Source organism: Dromiciops gliroides, chromosome 6 (assembly GCF_019393635.1).
Source record: "Dromiciops gliroides isolate mDroGli1 chromosome 6, mDroGli1.pri, whole genome shotgun sequence".
NCBI classification, from domain to species: Eukaryota; Metazoa; Chordata; class Mammalia; order Microbiotheria; family Microbiotheriidae; genus Dromiciops; species Dromiciops gliroides.
The window spans coordinates 68,788,128-68,798,027 of NC_057866.1; positions in this window are offsets into that span (position 1 = coordinate 68,788,128).

Genomic DNA, 9,900 nt, shown 5'->3' on the forward strand with positions numbered 1-9,900 from the left:
CCAATGGTTCTCCATTCCTTTTCAAGATTAACCCTTGGGGCAGCTTGGTGGTGCTGTGGATAGAGCACTGGCCCTGGACTCAGGAGGACCTGAGTTCAAATCCAGCCTCAGACACTTGACACTAGCTGTGTGACCCTGGGCAAGTCACTTAACCTCACTTGCCTCACCAAAAAAAAAAAAAAAATTAACCCTCTAATTCAAACTTCTCAATTAGTTTCATCTCTTTCCTAAGGGTTACTCTCCCTACCTGACATTGGAATGTTTCCAATCTTCTTCCTTATTATTTCTGAGACTTCTCTACTGTCCTCAAACTGAATAATGTTCATCTATGAAAAGCAAGCTCCCCAGCAACCTCTGAGACTTTCAAGACTTCCTTCCTGATAATCCATTTTTTACCAGAGATGAAGAGTCCTGCCACTGACACATCATGCCATACACGGGTTGGAAAATCCATGCTATTTTCTCTCAGTAAGTGGTAGATGGTCATTTAGGGAAGATTTCACTTTCCTTCCCACTTGTCTGTTTAAGGAGAAACAACTTTTAACCTATTTCATCAGGTCAGAGTAAGTATAGCTTTGCAAGAGATTATCTTCATGGGCTTTTTCACTCAGGAAGCTGGTCAGTGGTTTAACTGGGGCAACTGGCAAAAAGAGCTGAAATACAAGGTCACCCTCCTCTTTTAGGATTCCAAGATGCTTTTCAAAGTGTTCAGAAGGAAAAGCCCACTGGAGTTTATTTCAGCAACATTTTAGCATTTGCTTGAAGTAGTTCCAGAGAAACCCCAATCCACCTAGGCAGGAATCCCAAGCATTGCTAAGTGAGTTGAATTTTAGGCAGGCTTCAGTACCAATGGGGCCTGGCCATTTTAATACTCATGAGGCCAGAAGCAAACATTTCCTTCAGTTGTTTGAGCCACTCCCTTCTACCTTTTCTGGACTTCTCCACCCCCAGAGCCAAAGAAGCTCCTATGGATGAGAGAGCCAGATGATAAAGTAGGTCACCTGGCAGCTTCAGAACAAAAAGTGAAGGATGTTGGCACCTAACCAATCAACACCCTTTTGCAGGCAGACATACAGAGACCCATTTACCCAATCCAACAGACTTCTCTGGAAGCTCCAGTTACTACATTTATCCTCTGCCTGGCCCAGGTAAAACCAGAATAGGCCCAACTAGAATAAACTCTCAGTTATCTAGGAGATGCTGAGCTAGTCTCAGGGTAGCCCAGACTACTTAGGGTCTAACAGCAAGAGGATGAGTGCTAGGGATGCAGGGATGAGGGAATCTCTTTAGCTCTACAACAGCTCTTCAAGGGCAGAATTGTCTTCCCTTCAAGAAAAGCCAGAGTTCAAAAATGGAGCCATTAGGTGTGACTGGGATGGGAGAGTAGGGAGTATTGATATTAGTGGTACAAGTTATGGCCAACTAAAGGACCTTGCTTGTAAACTCTTTAGGCATTGCTTAGTTCTTGGTACTTAGTACTTGGTATCTCTAGGACCTAAGGCACTTAGTTGGTGGGTGGTTTTTGTTAAATGGTGGTTAATTGATTGAAAGTGTCAGAATAGGGTAATGCTACTCAGTATTTTCAGTGCTCTGAGATCTACTTTCAATAAATCCTGATTTTCCTGAGGTGTGCCCCTCCCCAAGGATTTCTCACTCTTGCCTCCCTCACCTTTTCAAGGCACAGACCTGCCCTCATTTCTAAAATGACCAGGTCAGTCACAAATCAGGTAGGGAGTAAACCTCTTTTCCTTAGCCTATTCCCTTTGGGTCTCTCTAAACTTGCAACTTTTCCCACTAAACAGTGAATAGGGCACAAGTAGGAAAACAAAAAGGAGTGTTAGCACAATATTAAGAACAAAAGTTCTGGAGACAGGAGACCCTCATTCAAATCCTACCACTGATGTTGATCATCTGTCTCATCTTGGAAGAATCACTTAACATCCCTGGGTCTCATGTTTGTCAGCTATTACATGAGGGGGTTAGACTTGTCCTCTGTGGTCCTTTCCAGCTCTAAGGCAGAACTGGCTTCCAGTTCCAAGGAAAAGGTTTGGGGGAAAGGAGAGGAGCCGAGACTAAGTTTCATGATGATTTGAATTCTATTCTTGTTCTTCTCCTGCCCAAATTATTCTGGATAATTGTCAGAAGACCTAGTCCCCAGCTCCAACTCTTACTGGCTAGCCATGTGGCCCTAGGCAAGTCTCCTATACTTCTGAGTCAGTTTTCAAGTTTGTAAGCATGAGAGAGGTAAGATTGTGTTGAAAGATGCCCACAATAGAAAAACCACCAAGACTTTTCACTGAATCCCAAGGACAATCGATTTTTTTAGGCCTTTAGTTCAAAGGTGTCTAATTTCATCTGATTTTGAGGATGTTTTTATTTCTACTTAGCAGGGCAGAGAAAACCCACTTGCCTTAAAGAAACTACATAGAAGAGACTCAACAATGGAGGAGGGGAAGGAGGAGGAGAGAAGAACTGCTGGAGAACATTAGGCAATGACAGATACACAGCTAGCCCAAGACACCACCAACTGGATCAACCCACCTACTATCAGGGAGCAGAAATGGTTTTCTTTTAAATGGGAGATGGGATACAAGCAGGTAAAGCCACTTCAGTGGCAGAAAGAACACCAGATAAGGAAGAACCCAAGCTGAGTTCAAATCCATTCCCTAACACTACCTGTGGGGCAAGTGACCAAACCTCTCTGGCAGTTTAGTTTCTGTGTCTGTAAAATGAAAGGTTGGGACTAGGTGGTGGCCTCTTACAGCCCTTCCTTCCAGCTCTTAAGTTTGTGATCTCTATAGAACTTGAATTTGCAAAATACTTTTATCACATTATTCCCATTTTACAGAGGAGAAAGCTGAGGCTCAGAGAGGGGAGAGGTCACTCAACCAGGGCTGGGATCCAAGATTTTATCGCAGATCTCCAGTCCAGCAGTAGTCTTAAGCAAAGCATCCACAGGATCAAGAATGGGAACCTTAGGGGCAGCTAGGTGGCACAGTGGATAGAGCACCGGCCCTGGACTCAGGAGGACCTGAGTTCAAATCCAACCTCAGACACTTTACATTTACTAGCTGTGTGACCCTAGGCAAGTCACTTAACCCCCAATTGCCTCACCAAAAAAAAAAAAAAAAAGAATGGGAACCACCCAGTTCAATAGTATCATTTTACAGATGGGGGAAATCAAGGAAGGAAGAAGCCCCAATGTCTCTCAGGTGGGAAGTAGCAGGTCCTCTGCCTCCAAAGTCAGCCCTCTTCCTATTCCTAACTTCATCCTCCCTCTAGCCATCCTTGCCATCAACACTGTCTTTAAAATTTGGCATAAATTAGCCTACTGCCCTCACCTCCTGACCCTAGGATAACTCCCAGAAGATGCTGCACTCTTCTAACCTCCAAATGGACCAACCCTTAAAATAGGCACATTCCCCTATAAAAACTGCCTCCCCCAACCCTGACTACTTGCCCCACATCATTTTCCTGTAGCTGCGAAAAGTGACAGCTATCTTACCCTCTACTCTTCACCCAGAAAACCCTCCTAGCAGGGGGTACAGGCATAATCTCTCCCCACAAGCACTTTAAGGCAGGCCCCCTTTTCCAGCAGGTAACCCTTTGAAATCCTCTCAGGCATTCTGGTGTGGCCACAGTCTGTCTAATGGACAGCACAGAGAAAGATCATTTGGGTCTCTAAACATCCACATTTCTTCAATCTGAAGACCTAATGATTAACGATTAAAATAGGAGGCAGCTAAGGTGGCACAGTGAAGTGAATGCCAGGCCTGGAGTCTTCTTGAGTTCAGATATAGTTCACATTTACTAGCTGCGTGGCAGGGCAAGTCTGTTTGCCTCAGTTTCCTTATCAGAAAAATGCGCACCTGCTGTCTAGGGGAGGGGGGAGGGAGGGGAGGGAGGGAGAAAAATCTGAAATTGTAAAGGATGTATAAACAAAAGTTGAGAACTATCTTTACATGTAACGGAAAAAATAAAATATCTCATAAAAATACTCAATAATATCATGAATATATATTCTATTAGACCCATCCTCTATACACTTATTGAATCATTTTCATTTGGAGGGAGGGGACTATGAAAATCAAGATAATCATTCTTTTTCTAAGCAATTTTTATGTACTCATAGTGCAATGACAATATGTATATGTATATATGTATGTAGTCAAAGACATGAGAGACAGACATAAAATAAAGAAATACAAACTAAAAAAAAAAATGCGCCATAAAATGGGGGGGGGGTGTTCAATAGGACTCAAAATGACTGTGATAAAAAATAAGAACACCCACTAATATCGTCCACCGTATTAATCAGTCCTTTCTTTACCTTTTCCCTAGCCAAAGCAATGAATCGACCAGGTACTCGTGAGCCCTGGGTAGCCTAGAGGAAGGTGCAGCGCAAGTATGGGAAAGTTCCCGCAGCTCCTGCTCCTGCAGCTGGCACCCGGCCAGCCCCCACCCCCTCGACCCAGCCCCAGCCCCGACCCCGGACACAGCTGACTTACCTCCTTCGAAGGGATCGCTGCCACTCTTCGCAGGCGGAGCGGAGCGGCCCAGCAGCCGGGTGAAAACTGCCCACCTGGCTCCCACGCGCTCGGTTCTGGAACACCGGCCCGACCAGAGGAGCCGTGAATGCGAGTTCAGGCAAACGACAGTTCGGGAGGCCTATGCTCGCTTCGAGTTCGGCCCGCCGCCTGCACCCAAGAAAGTTCCTTCTAAAGAAGGGTCGGGGCCTCAGGGTGGCTACCAGGCTCACCTCCAGTCTTCATCAGCCTGGGGTCTGCATTTATAGCCCGATTTAAAAAGGAAAGGGTGGGGATCGTCCGGATGAAAAGGGATGGTCGAAAGGAATCTTTTGATAAATCCTGACAAAACAAAGAAAAAGAATGTTTACTTAATCAAGTGCTGCTATTCACCCAGGTGGGAACTCTTAGGAAGCCTTAGAACTACAATTAAACTTATTTGCCCAAAGTGGGCGTTTCCCCTAAGTTTCTGGTTACTTTCGCTGAAGCGCAAACTAGAGAGAAGCAGATAATGGCACCTAGTAGATAAAAATATGATTTAAAGGGAGGAAGATCTAATTCATCTGGTGCTACTTAGGACCTTTTCTTTTTCTTTTACGGGACGAGGGTTAAGTGACTCGCCCAGGGCCACATATCTAGTAAGTGTCAGGTGTCTACGGCTGAACTTGAACTCAGGTCTTCCTGAATCCAGAGCCAGTGCTTTATCCACTGCTCCACCTAAGTGCCCCCTACTTAGTACTTTTTAACTCAAAGCAAATTACTTGAGTGGCCTAGACAATTCTCTAACTGGATGTATGGAAGAGTTGCCTATAGGCTTTGCTAGAGGAAGTCCTTCACTCTCAACTTCCTCTACTGATGAGCTCAGAAGTTCAGTCGAAAAAGAGCCCCCCCACCCCCACCCCAAGCAAAAAGCAGACTATGAAGAGAAAAAACAAAAACGAAAATCCTGGACAGTCATAGGATGAACATTTAGGGACATGTGAACACTGGCTGAGGAGACAGGATTCCTGGGTTCAAAAACAGCTGGGATAAAGCACTGGCCCTGGATTGAGGAAGACCTGAGTTCAAATCCAGCCTCAGACACTTGACACTTAACTAACTGTGTGACCCTGGGCAAGTCGCTTAACCCTAATTGCCCTGCCCCACCAAAAAAAAATTATCATTGGTTTTACATGTTACCTTTAATTTATTTCAATTCAACAAAGGAATACTAAGCACTAATTATGTGCAAAGCTCTGTGTTGTTAGGCATTGGGGACACAAAGATGAAAGTGAAACAGATCCTGCCCTCAAGAAGCTTACATTCTCCTGGAATTCTGCTACAAATTTTGTGATTAAAAAAAAAACCCTCTGGGGCAGCTAGGTGGATAAAGCACCAGCCCTGGATTCAGGAGGATCTGAGTTCAAATCCAGCCTCAGACATTTGACACTTACTAGCTTAGCTATGTGACCCTGGGCAAGTCACTTAATCCTGGAATGCCTCCAAAACCAAACAAGCAAACAAACAAAAAGAACAGCTATTCTAGGTATGTATTGTAGGGGAAAAACACTAGACTAGAAGCCAAAAGAACAGAATTCAGGTTTTAGCTCTGCCACAGACTATATGACCTCATGCAAGTCGCTTTACCACTCTGGTACTCGGCTTCCTCATCTATGAAATCAGAGGACTGGGGGCAGCTAGGTGGCCCAGTGGATAGAGCACCGGCCCTGGAGTCAGGAGTACCTGAGTTCAAATCTGGCCTCAGACACTTGATGCTTACTTAGCTGTGTGACCCTGGGCAAGTCACTTAACCCTAATTGCCCACCAAAAAAAACAAAAGTAGATCTTCCTAACTCCAAGTCTGATGCCCTATCCATGGCACAACCTAGATGCCATGCTGGGAGAAGTCACTTGACCCCTGAACCTCAGTTTCTTAATCTGTAAAAGGAGGGATTTGGAGTAGAGGATCTCTAGTATCACTAACAGCTCTCCATCAATAGCATGATACTGTCACAACTTCTGCAGCCCATGAAATACTCCTTTCATGAATGCAGAGAGTTCAATGTCTACCTTAATTATATTTGCTTGAGTCCTTCAAGGCTATCTCTCTTCACCTCAACCTCTGACATAGAAGGTTCATTAAATGTCAAGTGATACAGTAGCAAATGACATTAGTAATACAGTGTTTGATAAACCCAGAGACTCCAGCTTCTGGGATAGGAATTCAGTATTTGACAAAAACTGCTGGGGTAACTGGAAGATAGTATGACAGAAATTAGGCATAGACCAACATCTTATACCTTATACTAAAATAAGGTCAAAATGGGTACATGATTTAGACATAAGAGGTGATACCATAGGTAAATTAGGAGAAAAAGGAATAGTTTACCTTTCAGATCTTTGGAAAGGAGAGCAGTTTATGACCAAACAAGAGATAGAGAATATTATGAAGTGTAAAATGGATGATTTTGATTACATTAAATTAAAAAGGTTTTGTATAAACAGAAGCAATGCATCCAAAATTAGAAGGGAGGCAGAAAGCTGGGAAACAATTTTTATGGCCAGTACTTCTGATAAAAGTCTCATTTCTAAAATATATAGGGAACTAAATCAAATTTATAAGAATCCAAGTCATTCCCCAATTGAGAAATGGTCAAGGGATATGAACAGGCAGTTTTCTGATGAAGAAATCAAAGCTTTCTATTCCCATATTAAAAAATGCTCTAAATCACTATTCCTTAGAGAGATGCAAATTAAAACAACTCTGAGGTACCACCTGACACCTATCAGATTGTCTAATATGACAAGAAAGAAAATAATAAATGTTGGAGAAGCTGTAGAAAAATTGGAACACAAATGCATTGTTGATGGAGCTGTGAACTGATCCAGCCATTCTGGAGAGCAGTTTGCAATTATGCCCAAAGGGCTATAAAGCTGTGCATAGCCTTTGACCCAGCAATACCATTTTTGGGTCTTTTCCCCAAAGAGATCATGGAAAAGGGAAAAGGACCCACATGTACAAAAATATTTATAGCTGCTCTTTTTGTAGTGGTAAGGAATTGGAAATTGAGGGTATGCCCATCAATTGGGGAATGGCTAGACAAGCTGTGGTATATGAATATAATGGAATACTATTATGCTGTAAGAAACGATGAGCAGGAGGAGTTCAGAAAAACCTGGAGGGACTTGCATGGACTGATGGTGAGTGAGATGAGCAGAACCAGGAGAACATTGTGCACAGTATCGTCATTGTGTGTTGATCAACTGTGATAGACTGGATTCTTCTCACCAATCCAACCTTACAAGAAAGTTCCAAAGGACTCATGATGGAAAAGGCTCTCCAAATCCAGAAAAAAAAGAAGAAAAAAATGGAATATGGATGCTGATTGGACCATACTATTTCTTTTGTTTTTGGTGCTGTTGTTTTTCTTTTTTTGAGGTTTTTCCTTTTTGCTCTGATTCTTCTCGTGTAAAATGACTAATACAGAAATATGTTTAATGATATATATATATATGCATATATATATAAAACCTATATCAGATTACCTGCTGTCTAGGGGAGGAGGGAGGGAGGGAGAAAAATTTGAAATTTGAAATCTTATCTAAACAAATGTTGAAAACTAAAATAAATAAGTAAATAAAATTTTTAAATGTCAAGTGATATATGTAAACATATATCTGTGTGTGTGTATGTATATATATACATATATACATACATACATATATATATATAACCATTTATAAATTACTCTGGAATGACTTTCCTTGAAAATAGTGTCTTTAGTGTCTTATAATAGGGGAAGTTTGGTATGAACTCCCAGTGGGGAATTTCCTCTACCCATCCAGGTCAGCACCTTCTCTGAAACTCTGGATTTTAGAGATTCAGCTGGATCACCAAGTGACACAGCCAGTATGTTTCTGAAGCAGCATTTAAACCCAGGGCTTCTTGGCTCCAACATCAACATTGGTCTTTATGCCACCCTGCCCCTCATGCCTTATAATAAATTATGGAAAATAAAGTCATGTTACCAGTTCTGTCAGATCTGCCCATGATTTTGAAGTCTCTTATCTCAGCATTTCATCTCCTTCTGCACCAAGCAGTAGGTGTGCTTGATAAATGTAGAACTGAATTTCCCTTGAAATGGTTGGGGGCAGGGGTGGAGCTCTGAAGCTGCAGGTGCTGTTGCTGCTGCTGGAGGGTGTCCAGAAACCAAGATTGAGGTTGCAAGCTGGGCAAGAAGATCCAGAGTGAAGTGCAACCCCAAGACTCCATAGGTGACCTGAGGAAACTCACTGTAGTCCAGACAGGCACCTCCTGGGACAAGATTGTCCTGAAGAAATGGTACACAGTCCATGTGACCTTGGGCAACTATGAAATTCACAATGAAATTATCATTGCCAAAAGGGGATTACTGGCCTTCAGTACACATCTTCCCTCCTTTTTTCTTTTAAATATAAAAACTTTTTAAAAAGAATAAAGAAGAGGTAATAGAGCAGTTTCCCCAGGGTCATAAAGTGCAGACAAGTGGTGCAAGTGCTTAGAAACCAACCAATCATGGATTCAGAGAAACCAGGCAAGACTTTGTGAGGGAAAACAATCCTCTTCTCAATAATTCTCAGGAATTCAGTAGCGATGTGACAAAGGCTTGTTTATTTCCTTCTTGTGAGACAGAGGCACCCTAGTGTGCAGCTAGTGGGTGCAAAAAAAAAAAGGGGCTGGAAGGCCCTGATTCTTTTTTGTTTGTTTTTTGTTTTCATGAAGTAATTGGGGTTAAGTGACTTGCCCAGGGTCACACAGCTAGCTAAGTGTCAAGTGTCTGAGGCTGGATTTGAACTCAGGTCCTCCTGAATCCAAGGCTAGTGCTTTATCCACTGTGCCACCTACCTGCCCCTTTTTTTTCTTCTTAACATGACCAAAGCAGAAATTTGTTTTGCTCAACTATGCACATTTGTGATATGGTTTTGTTTTCCTTTATTTCTCAGTGAAGAAGGAAGTAGAGGCGAAAAAGAGAATTCATAGCTGAAAATAAAATGCAATTTGAAAGAAAAATGAAATGTTTGAGAGGAATTGTGACCTGAGTAGAGGGAGGGGCTAGCTCACCCAAAGAATTTGAGGCTCATCATGAATCTTGTAAAATAAAAAGAGAATTTATTAGAAGAGGGAAGTATGGCTGGGGAACAGATCACCTTGGTTACTGTCCCAGAATAACGGAAGACTGGACTTTTGTATCTTTATACGACAAAGGGAAGAGAATTACAAGGTAAGGGGCCAGATAACTAAGAGGGAATCTTTGACAACAGGGTATCCAGGATATTCAGCATCCAACCCTATCCTACATATCCTTTAGCAAACCTTAGTATTGCTTATCAGCATACTGGGATCATGTCTTGCCAC